Here is a 14,748-nt window from a genome sequence, read left to right on the forward strand (position 1 = left end):
GACACACCCACTCACATACTTACACAACCACTCACACTCACAAACCCATTTACACTCACACTCACACATTCATACAGGCTTGCCCAGCCTCACAAATGAATACACACTCACAGGCTCACACATTCACACTTCCACACACTCGTACACACCCATGCACACTTACACACTTATGCACATTTACACTCACCTAGCCTCTCGCTGCTCGTGCTTTACACACCCATCCACACACTCAGAGTCACTCACGTGCCAGCCCACTAACAACCTTGAGCCCTCACAGGGGCAGAAGGAGCCTGTACCTTCCTTGATCCCGAGAGAGATTTCTGGAATCTTCCCAGAGCCCCCAATCCCAAGGCAGAGGGGGCGTTTCCGCTCAGACCAGGAGAAGCAGAAGCAGGGCCGGGACCACGTGACAGCCCTGCAGCCCTCGGAGCAGCTCCCCACACCTCCCGCACTCGGGCATCAGCTTCCCTCACTCCCCGACCCACATGAGGGAGGGCTGGGGGCAGGATGGGGGCTGAGAGGCAGATCTTGATCTTGGGGAGCTCCGTCTCCAAGGCAGACGCCTGGACCTCACAAGCCGGCCCCAGGGAGGGCACCACGAACGCCCAGCGTGTAGGGCTGCAGGAGCTCCTAAGGGAGGCGCCTGGCGCCCCAAGAGTCGGGACAGCCGGGGAGGGGGCCCAAGCAGGGACCTGTATGCACAGGGGCCGCAGGTGGACGCTGGCCTAGGTAACAGCCAGGAGGCACCAGGGCCTGACCCCCTCAGGCAGGAGGGGGCGCCCCGGGCGGGAGAGGCGGCTGCAGAGGGAGAGGGGAAATGGGGCTGGGCCCGGAGGGGCCGGCGGGGGCCGGCCTGTGGGAGGCCCCGTAGGTCACTGCCGAGGACTGGCCTTTCTCTCGGGGGCCACAGGGCGCCCGGCCCAGCTGTGCAGAAGGAAGACGGACGAAACCTCCCTGCAGGGGCTGACGGCGTGCGCCCAGAAGCTGCAGGCCCGGCCGGTGCCTGCAGCCCCCGTCCCAGGAGGGAGCTGGCCCAGAGACCCCGCCCCCTCATCCAGGTTACAGCCATGGGCTTCCCTGACCCACCAGAGAGCCCCCGTGAGTGCCCCAGGGTCTGCCTGCCTGTGCGAAGGGTCGGAAAGGAACACACAGCACCCAGGACCCGGGGATCTCCAGGAAAAGCTGCCAGCTTCTCCCAAACGGCCTTCCCCGGAGGGGCCGCTGGCTACAGCCCAGCAAGGATCAAGGGGGCCCCCGGGGAACCCCGCAGGGGGAGAGGGGCTGGGATGCTGGTGGAGCACAGCAGGGGGGAGCTGGGGAGGGCCCTGGGTCCCGGCTCCCCTGCAAGGGCCTGTTCCTGGGTGAGGGAGGGTGGGGCTGCTCCTGCTCGCACATTCCGGCAGCTGCCTCGCCCTTCCAGCCTGTTCTCACCTGTTCCCGTGGTTTCCCAGGCTGCCCCGGACCCAGCTCTTAGTGCTAGCTCCCAGAATCCTCCACTGTTCCGGAGCCAGCTACAAGGACCCTGGTCTGAATGCCCAGACCACCTGCCCTGGGACAACTGCCTCCGACAACAACAACAACAACACACACACACACACACACACACACACACAACCACCAGGCCCTCAGGGGCAGAGGCACTTTCTCCTCTGCAAACAGCACCTCCCAGGACAAACTGCTGCCTTCCTGCCACAAGGCCCTGGACAGGGGAGGGAGAATGGCAGCCACACAGCCCCTAGAAGGTCAATGGGAACAGGGTCACCCCCAGAACCACAGCCCTAGGGTTCAGCAAAAAAAGGCTGGGGAGAGAGTACCCCAGGCTGACACCCCCCAGGCCGGCCCTGCCCACCCCCGCTGCTCAGTGGTGGGCCAGCCGGGGCCAGGGCCACGCCCACCCCGCTCCCCTCTCTCCGCCCCGGTTCCCCGGCTGCCTAGAGCTCAGCACAGGCACGGGGTCCCCATCCGGCTCATCTCCCAGGCTCCCCTCCCACGGCCCTCAGTGTCGCCGCTCCTGACTTTCCGTGCAGGACGGAATTCCCACGCCCACCGTGAGCCCCGGAGCCAGGGATTGTCCGTTCCCACCGAGGCCCGGGATGGGATTTCTGCAGCCCAGGCTGCCCTGGGCGCGCCTGAGAAACAGCCCAGCCTTGCCTGCTGCGGAGGCATGGTGGAGCAGGGAGCAGTCTGGGCCCCCCGGCTGAGCTCGAAACCCCTGAGGCCCCAGAGCAAGGGACGGGGTCGGGGGCAAGAGCAGGGACGGACCTGCCGGCTCCCCCAGCGGCGCTCGGAGGAAAAGGGCAGAGGGCGAGGTCCCCGAATTCCAGACTCGAGACCTGAACGGTAGAGGCTGACGCAGGAGCTGCAGGGCTGGGGTGGACCAGGCTGGGGGACCCCAGTGGGGCCCCAGCATAGCCCACCTCGGGTCCCAAAGCAGTTCCTCAACCTCAAGGTCACATTTCGGCCCCCAAGAGCTCAGGGGCCTTGGCAGGTGGGGGGCTCCTGTCCTCCTTTCACGGGAGAGGAAACTGAGGCCCAGAGAGAGGGAGCAGATTGTGGGCAGGACTTCACACGTGGTAGGGACTGACCTTGACCAACCCACACAGGGATCCGTCCCAGCCCCTGAGGTCAGTGCAGAGAGCCCAACGGGGGTGGGTGTATGGGAGGAGCAGGGCCAGGTGGCGGCCTGTGTGCAATGGCCCACAGCGAGGATGCCCCCATGGGCACGGGGCCCCACTGGAAGCCTGTGTCCCAGGACCCCCCTGGGCACCAGAACTCCAAGCTGGTGAGGACAAAGGCCTCCCTGAGAGGCTGGGAGCAACAAACAGAATGCTATACCCCCCACCCAGCTCTCGGACTACCAACCAGCTGAGCAGTAAGCAAGGCCAAGGCCCAAACCACAGCCTGTCTTAAGCACCAGCCCCCAGCTCTCCAAGTGCAGAGGCACAGGGGGGCACGAATAGGGGGTGAGCAGGGGAGCCCAACTCACCCCGTGTGGTGAGGGCCCAGGCCCCTGTGGGGACTGGGGCTCCAGCAGGCTGCCCCCCCCCACAGCCTGCACCCCACCCAACAAGGACCTGCAAGCCCAGCAGTTCCCACACCCCGTTCCCAGCAGCCGCCAGACCCGGCCCTTACAAGGCCGTGGTGCTGAGCTGGCCCGGGGGCCGGCGGGGGCCGGGCGGGGCACAGCACACCTGGCAGGCCCAGCCCGGCGCACCCTGCCTGTGAGGAATGCGGCCGCCGCCCGGGCCGGCCCTGGGAAAGCAGCCACCCCGTGGCTCCCGCCCAGCCCTGACTCAGCCGGGTGGGCCGCGAAGCTGCAGCCTCAGCAGGAAGAGCCTCTCCCGCCCCACCCGCCCCGCCCACCCCACCTGCCTCACACTGGGGACAGGGCCTGGCAGGGGCCGACGTGCCAGGGCAACACCAGAGGGGCCTTCCTGTTGGAATGGCAGCGACGCTGTCGAACTTGACCCTCTCCTGCACAGCCCCAGGTCTGCCCACAGCAGACCCCCAAACATCAGGAGAGCTAGGTGCTCTAAACACAGCAACCCACCCCAAGGGGCCCGAGCCCCCTGTCCCTGCACTGCACTGCACTGACCTCATCACTTCTCGGGGCCTCGGTTTCCTCATCTGTCAAAGGGGCCAGTGGCAGTCCCGGCCCAAACGGCAGGGCCAAGGTTGTGGGGAGTCACTGCCTAACCTGGAGGCATTGGACAAGCGGTGCCAAATTAATCGTGGCTTCAGCCAGGCCTGGTAACTGGGGACAGGGCCCCCCAGCTGTGGGAAGCTGCCCCCGCTCAGGGAGGAGAGGCAGCAAGACCCTCAGGGACCCCGTCCCAGAGCCGCAGAAGCTTTGCCCCGCCTCAGAGGCCGGGCTAGCCCTGGGCTCCCGACAGAGCAGGGGGCTCCCACTGGCCCCGGCCCTGCCTCTGTCACCCAGGACACGTGTCCCAAATCCCCAGGGCGGGGGCTGTGTCTCCCCCTCAGACTGGGCGCTCCTGGAAGTCTCCCCCAGATGGAGGGCTCCCCAGAGACTGAGCCCCCACCTGCCATTGCCCATAATCCGGAGCCCCGGACCCCAGACACCGAAGGCCAGCGCGGATCAGAACAATTGCCCTTCCTCTCCCCCGAGCCACCAGCCTTCCCGGGCCCTGACTTCACCCCAGCTCGCCTGCTCAGCCAGCCCCCAGACATAACACTGGAGCCGCCCCCTGGCTCCCCCCACCTTGACCCCAGGAGCTGGGGAGCCTCCCATAACCCCCTCCAGGAAGGGGCCCTGCTGCCTACAGCCAGGATGGAAGTGGCCCCTCACACCCGGCCTCCCCTGAACCCTTCCAGAGCCCTGCTTCGGCCCCCCACTGCGGTCCCCGGATTCAGGCTGGGAGAGGGGCTGGGATCGGGGGTCACACAGGCAAGGTTGCTGGCACAACAGCCCTGGCTGGCCTGAGCTTGGGCAGGGAGGGAAGGGGTCTCCAGGTCCAGGGGGCCCTGCTGCCCCCACCTCAGCCCCAGCCAGGCTCCCCCACAGCAGGGCACGCAGGCCCAGGTCGGGGTGCGGCCCCGGCAGGACAAACAGTCTCTGGTGCTGGGTGTTGTGCCTCCGTTGCCAAGGCGGGAGGCGGGGGACTGGCTCGCTGCCATGTTTGGGCCCCGGGCGAGTGTGTGGGTGGGAGGAAAAGCCAAGGATTTGGGGTGCGGACGCACACTCCCCACTCCCAGGTCCCCAGGGGAGGGAGGGCCTGCTGGGACTTGAAGCTCCCAGGCTGATCCAGACTTGCTCCGGCCCCGCCGCCCCGCCTTTCTGCTGGCTCCGGGACACGCCAGGCCAGGGGCGCGTGTGGGGGTGGGGCGGGCTCCCCTCTGCTCAGATGCAGGGGGGCTGGGCAGCTGGGGCCCCAACAAGACGGGCAATGCGGTGTCCCAGCCCCCAGGGCTGACTTCGTGCCGCAGCCTGTCTCAGGCCCTGCGAGAAGGGGTCCCCGCACACCAGGTCACGTCACCGCCCCTCTCTGGGCCTCAGTTTCCCCAGCTGTAGTGTCAGGGGCTGGCCAGGGTGGTCCCCGAGGGGCACCCCCAGTTCTGTTCTCCCCGACACGAGCTGAGAGAGGCGGAGGAGGCCGGCTGTCGCCTGGGATAACGGCTGGCTGGGGGCCCCTGGCTGCAAGGGCTCCACAGGCCCACAGCCCAGCCGGGGGCTAGCTCCCATGCGTGGCCGGGCGCAGGAGGCCAGGGCTGCAGCCAGGAACGGTGTTGGAGGGAAAGGGGGGTCTCCCCGCTGGCCCCAGCAATGGCCAGGCAGTAGCCCAGTGACCCCGGGCCTGACCCCTGGTGACTTCTCACAGCCCCCTCCCTCTCAGCCCCCCCGCCTCTCAGACAGAAGCCAGTCTTCATTCGTTAGATCATGTATTGAGCACCAACTGTGTGCCCCGCTCTGTGCAGAAGGCTAGGGAGGCAGAGCCAAGGCCCTTTCCCAGCGTCGGGACACACGGCGTGGTACAGGAAGCCACGGCAGCACCCAGGGGGCCTTGTGGGGACAGGGCAGGAAAGCCTCCAGGGGAGGGAGAGGCTGAGTCCCCATGAGGGACAATGGCAGGGGGACACCGGGAGGGGACGTAGGCATGTGACCAGGCCATGCCCCAGAGGGCATTTTGGGGTGAGAGCCCTGGAGGGGAGACAGGCAAAGGCACCAGGAGCTGGCCTTTAGGGGTCTTGCAGCCAGGCGAGCCGGTGGGGATGGGGGGCGTTGCAGGGGGAGGGGGAGGACCTGGTTCTGGGGGGAGGGCCCATCTCCCCACAGACAAACACCATCTCTCATCCCCAACCGAGACCCCAGACACCCCCGGGAATCCAACCTAGGCGACGGCTTCAGGCAAACACATGAGCCAGTGCCAGTCCGATCCAGACCTGCCCTCCGGAGCCCTGAGTTGGCAAAACAAGAGAGAAAGGGGCCTGTCCGTGCAAGTGCGCCAGCTGCCGGGCCACGGGGCTGCCGGGCCACCAGGCAGGACAGGCATGGGGGCTGGCCTGGCTGGGAGCAGAGGGACAGCAGGCCACATGCTCAGCCACCTGCAGGGTCCCCTCACCCCAGGTTCGGATGCCGGATGCTGGGGCCCAGGGGGAATGAAGGCACCCACCCTAGCAGTCTCCCCAGTGCGCTGCCTGGAAGTGCGGGATCCCAAATACAGCCGGGTGAATTTTCACAATGAACCCACCGTGGAACCAGTCCCCAGATCGCCCAATACTTTGGGCGCCTCCCAGAGTCCCCAGCACCCCTCCCAGGGACTAACCACCCTGCACCCCAGGAGTCACCATTACTCCCGGCAACACAGACCCCCCCGCCCCCCGGCACACTTCCATGCTCTACAAGACTAGATTCCCGAGGACAGCTGCTTTCCCGCCAGCCTTCTTTCTTGCTCAGCATGACGCCTGCAAGACTCTCTCACTGCCGAGGGAATCCTGCAACACCAATAGCCCATTCCAGGCAGGGGAGCTGGGGGGGGGGGCGCCAGCCCCCAGCCTTGCCCGTCCTCAGCAGGTGTCCAGGGCCTGGAGGACCACACAGGCCCCGTCCCTACCCAGAGAGGGTCCACGCTTCTCTCCGGACCCAGTGGGGGGCCAGGCCTGGGGCTGCAGCCCAACCCCCCCCCCCACCCAGCACTCCAGTCTTCCATCCCAGCCCCCCCTCCCCAAATCCAGTCCACTCATCCCCGTGTAAGAGAGGGGAGGGGAGGCACCAGAGAAATATGCTAATTATATGCAAATGAAAATGAATGCAGAGGAGGGAATATAGTCAACAATATTGTAACAGCCAGGACTGTGCCAGGTGGGTCCTGGAAACACGGAGGGGAACACTCTGTGAAGGAGATGATTCTCTAACCACTATGCTGTACCCCTGGCACTAACACAAAACAATGTTAAATGAGAAAAAATAATAATAATCATACATTTTAATAATGAATAAATAAATGCAAATGAACCCAGGCTCCCTGAGTCAACATAGACAGTGCAGAGCCAGACCTCTGAGCTCCCAGTGAGCAGAGCGCCCGCTGCCCGAGGCCTCACCCCTCCCACCGGCTCCTGACCCATAACCCACCCCGGTCCCCCTCCCCTTCCTGCACTGATTCCTTGGAGTTCACCGGGGCTGCAGGGCGGGGCCCTGGGGGGGCTCAGCCCCTCCCTCCGGGACAGGCCATCTGGCAGGGAAGGAGACCCAAACGCACTGGGCTTGGGGACTCAGTAGGTGTGGGCCTGGCCTGAGACTCTGCACTTGTGGCAGCTGCAGGGGACGTCCCTGCTGCCGGTCCCGGTCCTGAGTCACAGTGTGTGAGTAGCCAGCCGTAGGGGGGTGGGGGAGGGGTGTGCACACAGGGTCCCGGGGAGAAAGGCAGCAGGAGAGTGGTTAGGGATGCGCCTGGGAGCCAGCAGGCCGGGATCCAATCCCAGCTGTGCCCCCTCCTCATGATGGCACGTGTCCTCCTGTCCCAGAGCGTGGGGTCCTGAGCGGGAAGGTGCCCAATGACAACAGTGTGTCTACCCACCAAGTTCCCGAGGCCTCACTGAGACAGAACCTGTCAAGCACCTCCGCGGAGCCTGGCGCATTGCAAACACGTGATAATTGGGAGACTTTTTTTTTTTTTTTAAAGCCACAGTTGGCTAGGAAAGGGTACAAGGAAAGCTTTCGGGGTGAAGGAAACGGTCTCTATCCTGCTTGTGGCGGTGGTCCATTGGGTGCGTCCATTTGTCAAAGCTCGTGAAGTCCGAGATTAAAATAGGTGAAGCCCTCAATACCTCAGGAAAACCTCAGAGACCGTGAGGCTGGGCGTTGGAAGATGAAAAGGACGACGGAGTCTTTAGGAGGAGGGAGCTGCCAAGGCTGACGCAGGGAGCCGGGAAGACGCAGGCCTGTGTACTGCCAGGGAGGAGAGGCGACAGCGCCCCTGGCGGAAGGACAGCGCCCCGAACTGGAGGAAGAGTGTCCTGCGCTCCTCCAAGGGCTGCTGGAGATGGAAGTTCATAGGGCCCTTGCTGGCGCCCCCTGGTGGCTAACACCAGTTACCACTAATTGGGCACCTACTGTATGTCAGGCCCTGGTCTGGAACTTGACCTAGGTCAGCGGTCACTCTGTCCAAGAGCTAAGATTGTTTTTTACATTTTTAAATAGTTTTTTTTAAGTGAAATAGAACAATATATTATGACATGTGAAAACTGTATGAAATTTAGGGGAGATAAGAGGGAATTTCAGGGGAGAATGGGAAGGGTTTACAGGAACAAATTTAAAGGACACAGGGACAAAAACTGGGGGGGTGGCAATGGGAGGGAAGTGGGGAGGGTTGGGCGGGTGGGCTGGATTGGGAGTAAAGGACAGAAAACTGTATTTGAACAATGATTAAAATTTTAAAAAAAGAAAACTGTATGAAATTTACCCTGACCAGGTAGTTCATTTGGTTAGGACATCATCCCGATACACCAAGGCTGTGGGTTCAATCCCTGGTCAGAGCGCATATAAGAATCAACCAACGAATGCATAAATATGTGGAACAAATCTCTCTCTCTCTCTCTCTCTCTCCCTCTCCCAAAATCAATAAATAAAGATTTTTTCAAATTGTAGGAAATTCAAATTTCAGCATCTACAGGTAAACATTTATTGGAATATGACCACGCCCGTTTTTCCATGGAGAGTTTCACACCTCAAGGGCAGAGCTGAGCATTTTCAACAGAGACCACACGGACAGCAACACCTAAAATATTTACCAACTGGCCTCTCACAGAAAAAGTTTAACTGTAAAGATCACCCCACACAGCCCTTCCACAAGGTCACACCGAGTTAGCGCCCAGGCCGGGAATCCGGCGCCACCTGAGCCCCGCCCACACCTCCTGCCGCTTCCCAACCACAGACCCGGCGCAGCAAGCAAGCTCTGGGGCTTCGTGGAAACGTGTGCACAGGGTCCTCAGGATCTGAGCATGCTGCACCCTGTGGAAACGTGCTTCCTGAGGGGGCAGTGGAGAACATGGGAGGTAAAATACCACCTGCTCCTCCTAAAACTAAGTCAGAAGAAAATAACAAGGAAGTAAAAAACAGTAAGAAGGTGGAGGAGAACATACAGACAGACCAACCATCGAGTGAGGAAAATGATCTAGAAACTGAAATGGCCCTGGCTGGTGTGGCTCAGTGGACTGAGCGCAGGCCTGTGAACCGAAAAGTCACTGGTTCGATTCCCAGTCAGGGCACATGCCCGGGTTGTAGGCCAGGTCCCCAGTCGGGTGCATGCAAGAGGCAACCAGTGGATGTTTCTCTTGCATGATGATGTTTCTCTCCCTTACCTTTTCCCTCCCTTCCCCCCTCTCTAAAAAATAAATAAATAACAATAATCAGAAGTGGACAATGAAGGGTGATTAAACCAGACACTGATGCTTCTCCAGAGTGAGAGGTGAACATGCAAAGATAACCCCAGAGGAGATGATGGGTCAGGCAAATGATTTTTTGAAAAAGACATGGCTGCTACGAAACGATGGTGACCTACAGAAAGCCACTGGCTTGCCCACAGATGCCACCAAACTGAATCCTCGATCAGCCATTCTGAATGCCAAGAGAGCCAGTGTCTTCGTCAAGTTACAGAAGCCCAGTAAGACTTCCGGACCACTGGGAAGAAGCAGCCCATGACCTTGCCCTTGATGAAGAGGCTGGTGCAATGCTGAAAGCTCAACCAAGAGCCCAGAAAACTGCAGAACATCCGGGAAAGTGTGAGCAGAAATGGGGGGAGCAAGAGATCAAAGAAAGAATGGATAGGGTTGAGACGGCTCTGGAGGAACACGAGAGAGCCAGGAGGGAGGGAGACGCCAGACGCGATCAGGAGCTCCGTGTGGCTCTTTTCCGGATGGCTTTCCTGGAGGAAGTGCCTGGGCCGACGAAACCCTCCAGGATCCCGAGGTCCCGCAGCCATTCAGGATCCGGAAGCTCCTCTGGCCTTCCGGGGCGTGGCCCAGGGCTCGGCAAAGGTGTCGAAATATCACAGCAACCCAAAGGTTAGGAATCTCATCAGCAAATTGTCGGCCAAATGAGGAGGTTCAAGTGTAATGACCTTCTGACAGATAAAGCCCTTGCTGAAGGAATGGCGCAATAATACAACCCAGTGCACCTGTGACCTTCCGTGAAGAAAACGGGGCACTTTGCAGAGAATCCCTACCCCCCACCCCACATGCAGCCGCAATATTTTGCAGTGGTTTGCCTTGATGGCATTCATCCAGATACTGTTTTCCTACTAGGAATGATAAACTTCAAGCATTGTTAAACCATAAAAATATTTTAAAACAAATTCAAAGGATGTATTCACCCTATTTTTTTCTTAACTAAAAAAATTTTTTTAAAAAACCCGCATTGTACAAATGAGAAAGAATGAGGCTGTCACAGAGCCTTCCACCCCCCCCCCCCGGCCCGACCCCCCCCCCCCCCCCCCCCCCCCCCCCCACACTCCTGGCAGGACTGACCTGCTTCCCTAGCCCAGCTGGTAAACCTGACCCACCTCACTGCGCACCTGGTAGAGCAGCAGCGTCCCCTGCTGGCGATCGGGGACCGGCGGCGCGCGCTAAGCCCCGATTCTTAGCTTCTGCCGCCACCTTGTGGCCTTACTTGGAAGTACAACCAGGGGTCCAAACAGAGTGAAGGAGGGAGAGTGCAGGGCCGTTACAGACAGGATTCCAAGGCCGAGAAAAATTGTGCAAATTATCCTGGGAAGAGATCGAAGCCTCCAAGCTATTGCCCACTGAAAACACTTCACCTCCTCCCTGCTTGTTACTTGATGGGTGAGAATACATGTGACAGTGCGCAGCGGGTGCCTGTCACGCGTTAGATGCTCCAAATGTCCAACTCCTGGGTTGTTGAGCAAAGAGCGTGAGCTGTGGCCAGAAGGTGATAACACGGGATTTGAAGGGCTGCTGACCCACACAAGGGCTCCCGCCCATGCATGTGGCTTGGCATCCTCCCTTCATTCTCTCTCACCTTCGCTCACTGCGCACTCACTCTTTCAACACATGTCTGAGCCAAGCTTGCACTGGACTGCTGGGCGCTGGAGAAACACCCGAGAGCAGACGGTGTGGCCCCGCCTCCTGGGGCGGACAGTCTGGTGGGATACACCGTTACCCAATACTGGCAGCCAGGTGCGACAGGGCACCTCTAGGGGGAACCGAGCAGCCCACAAGGCGGCCTGACCTTGTTGGGGGTCAAGGAAGGTTTCACGCAGCCTAAAGAAAGGGCGAGTTAGCCAGACAGACAGGGAGCAGCACGTGCAAAGGCCTGGAGGTGGGGAGCATGCCCAGCAAGTTGCCAAAAGAAGGTCTGAAAAGCAGGAACAGAGAGGGTCCCAGGGAGAGGGGGCAAGGCCAGGCTGGAGGGAGGAGGGGCTGTGCTGGGGAGAGCCTCCAGCGCTGGGCGATTGCAGCAGGTTCAACATGGAGCCGCCACAAGGCAGTAGAGGCAGGCACGTGTACTCCTCAGGCGCCCCCATCCCATGACCAAGCAGTTCTTCCTCATTCTTGGAGGAAGTCAGCCACCCCGAAACCTCTCCTGCCCCTTGAGGCATTCACAGATGGAGTCACCTCCCTGTCCCCATTGCCAGCCTCTCATCCCACCACATCGTCACTGGTCATTCCCGGGCAGACACAGTCCTGGGGCAGATGAGGGGGTGCTCTGGAGCCAGGCACCGGGTGCAAATCCCAGCTCATCCCCTTACTGGCTGTGTGGCCTTGGGCCCAGTACCTGACCTCTCTGAACATGGATTCTCTCCACTGTAAAGAGGCATACCACTGCTCACCTCAGAGATGGTGCTGTGAAAGGGGTGGTGACAGGAGTGGCTCTACCTACCCTTCTTCCTCGGTGCTCCCCAGCGAGCGCCCTGGACTGACCTCTGTCACATGGATCATGGGTGCTGGTTGTCAGGGGTGCTCCTCCCAGTACAATGCCTGACACTTGGTGGGTGCTCAACAGTGTTAATTGGATGAATGAATGATTACTGTCTTGATTACAGGCAAGTCTACAATTGCCATTAGGGACATAGACCACCAATTGCAAACGGTGACAACACCCACAGCGCAGAATAATAAATCCAGTCGGATAAGGAGTTAATGAAACCCAAGACGAGGTCCTGCGTGCTCGGGGCGCCCTCTGCTGGGCACTCCCGGCGCTGCCCGCACGCGCCCCAGCCTCCCTGCACCTGGAGGAGCCCTCGCCAGGGAGAAAGGTTCAACCTCCGAGGCAGCTCCGCCTCTTCCCTACACAACCCCTCTCCCGGGGGAACCCCAGGTTGGCCCTGACCCTCCACGGACATCTTTGTCCTTACGCTCTCCTCTCTCCTGCTCCATTGGCAAACACAGTTCAGACATCCCTGAATCCCCACCTGCTCTGTCTCAAGTTAGAATCGCCAAATGTTGGAGCAGGTAGGGTTGTAGTTGTAGTACAGCTACCACTGACTGGGCACTTGTAATGTGCCGTCCGGGAAGTGCGGCCCCTCCCTCTACAGGTGAGCAGCTGCTGCGGGACTGTGAGGCTTGCTCAGGGTCACAGGGCAGGAAGTTCAAGAAACGTGATGTTTTTCACCCGCCCGGATGAGGCCCCCCCTGCCTCAGCTGGGGGATAAGTGGACCTCGAGACGGGGGCAGGGCCCTCTGTGGCCCCAGGAGCCTCCCCTCGCCCCTCTCTGGGGCCACACGGTATCCCAGAAAGGTGGAGAAAGTGGTGAGTGTGGGATCCTTAGTGTGGCCAACATTTTACCTGGGGGAACACTGCAGGGGGGCTGGGGAAGGACGAGAAGATGAATAATCACGGGCCGCTTCCACGAGCTGGACTCTGTGATGACCCCTTCCTGGTGCAGCGACAACACTAGCCCAGCGCCGCAGTGCAGAACCGGGACCCAAACCTGCCAACCCCTGCCCGCCCAGCGCTCCTTCCACCCCACCTGGGTCTCTCTTGGAAAAGACACCACAGAGGAGACCTCAAGAAGCACATACACACACTAGGCCACCAGCTGGTGCCTCTACCTTAGAGAGAGGACCTTTCTCCGCCCGCCTTATGAGGACCGGGTTACCTGTTTGGACTTTGGCCCCTGGAAGGGTGGAAGGAACGTGGGGCCTCACCTCCGTCCCGAAGCCCGGTCTGTGCTGCCATCTGGTGGTCGTAGCAGGAAGTGCGCCTGTTCTGCCCTTCTGCATTTGGGCGAGGTAAACAACTGGGTTGAGTGAAAAGTGGGCACTATGTTGGGACTCCGGGGGTCCAACATGGAAGAAGGCGCAGCCCGTGCCCTGAAGGAGCCTACAGTCCGACAGGGTCGCTACGACAAATGACATGGTCCCAAACTCAACTCAGCAGCCAATACCCACCCAAATAAGTCATGCTGAGTTCCAACAGACAGAGGAGAGAGCATGCGCTAGAGGCGGCTCGGGAAAGGCTCCAGGTAGCAAAGGACGTTGACGGCGGGCCTTAAAGGGCAGTGGGATTTGGAACAAGCCAAGACGTAGGAAGGCGCTCCAGGAGGAGGGACAACCCTGAGCAAAGGCAGGGAGGCAGGAAAACATCGGTTCTAAGGAAAATCCAGTTTGTCCCAAGCCCAGATCGGGTGCAAAGAGGAGAGGGGAAGGTCATTTGGGAGCCTAATGGGTGTTTGCACGCCACTCTAGGGAGTTGGTACTTAATCCTCCATCCACGGGGAGCAGCGAAGGTCTCTGAGCAAGGGTGCGGTTGGACCAGGGATCTGTTCCGGAAAGGAGCACCTCGGCTGCGGGAGGGGGGGGGGGGGGACGGAAGAGGGGCTGGGGAAAGAGCGGAGGAAGACAGACGGCGACGATGGAGGACCCGCGCAGAAGTCGAGGACTTCCGCCTGAGCTGCTGTCAGGACAGCCCGGTGCGGACGGCCTTCCGACAGCTGAAGTAATGAGTTTGTAACGGAGAAGCAGGAGCAACTGCTCACATGTGTACAGACTTTACTGTAAATAAACCCCTTTAATGCACAAATGCCTTTGACGGGTGTTTACTGAGCCGGGACTGCGGTCCCAGCCCTGGGCTAAATGGTTTGGGGTTGGTCAGCAAAGCGTGTGAGGCTGCAGTGGGGGAGACGGACATCAACAGCCAGCCCATGAATCACATGGGGTGCAGAAAGGAGCTGTGGGAATAAGGGGAAGTAACCCAAGGAAAGGTGTACCGGAGGACCGGCCGAAGGCTGCAATTTAAAATAGCAGTCAGGAGAGGCCTCAGGACAAAGGAGACCTTTAACTAAACCCCTGAGGCAGCCGGATAGCGGACAAGCCACCCAAAATAGGCCCCTTGGGAGTAGTGGCTACTGTGAGATGTAGGCACTCAAAAACCAGCAGAGGCAGGGAGCGGCTTTCCCTAAACTCCCCTTTTCTGCCTCAAGACAGACGCTCCACAGGGAGCTCAGCCGTCTCAAGTCCTCTCCCCGTCAACGGGGGAACTGGAAGCCAGCACCACACCCAGACTTTGTCGGGACCCTCACACCTCCCGGCTACCTCACGGGCCCATCCACTTTTCCTAAAAATCATTTACCCTTCCCTCACGGGCCTAGATTTCCCATCACATTGGCGTTTGAATTCCAAGCCACCTTGGGCGGTTACTCGTTTCTCCTGGGCCTCTCCCATGGGTGCATGAGACAGGCGTGTTAGCAAACTTCTGTTTGCTTTTCTCTCGTTAATCTTCTATTACAGAGGCGTCTCAGCCAGAAACTTAGAAGGGTACGGGTAAAGTTATGT

At 60.3% G+C, this 14,748-nt stretch overlaps 1 pseudogene; it reads left to right on the top strand.

Annotated features, from left to right (window-relative positions):
- The first annotated feature begins 8,774 nt into the window (after positions 1-8,774).
- LOC114503863 lies at positions 8,775-10,083 on the top strand (annotated as a pseudogene).
- Positions 10,084-14,748: the final 4,665 nt, after the last annotated feature.

Source organism: Phyllostomus discolor, chromosome 8 (assembly GCF_004126475.2).
Source record: "Phyllostomus discolor isolate MPI-MPIP mPhyDis1 chromosome 8, mPhyDis1.pri.v3, whole genome shotgun sequence".
Lineage (NCBI taxonomy): Eukaryota > Metazoa > Chordata > Mammalia > Chiroptera > Phyllostomidae > Phyllostomus > Phyllostomus discolor.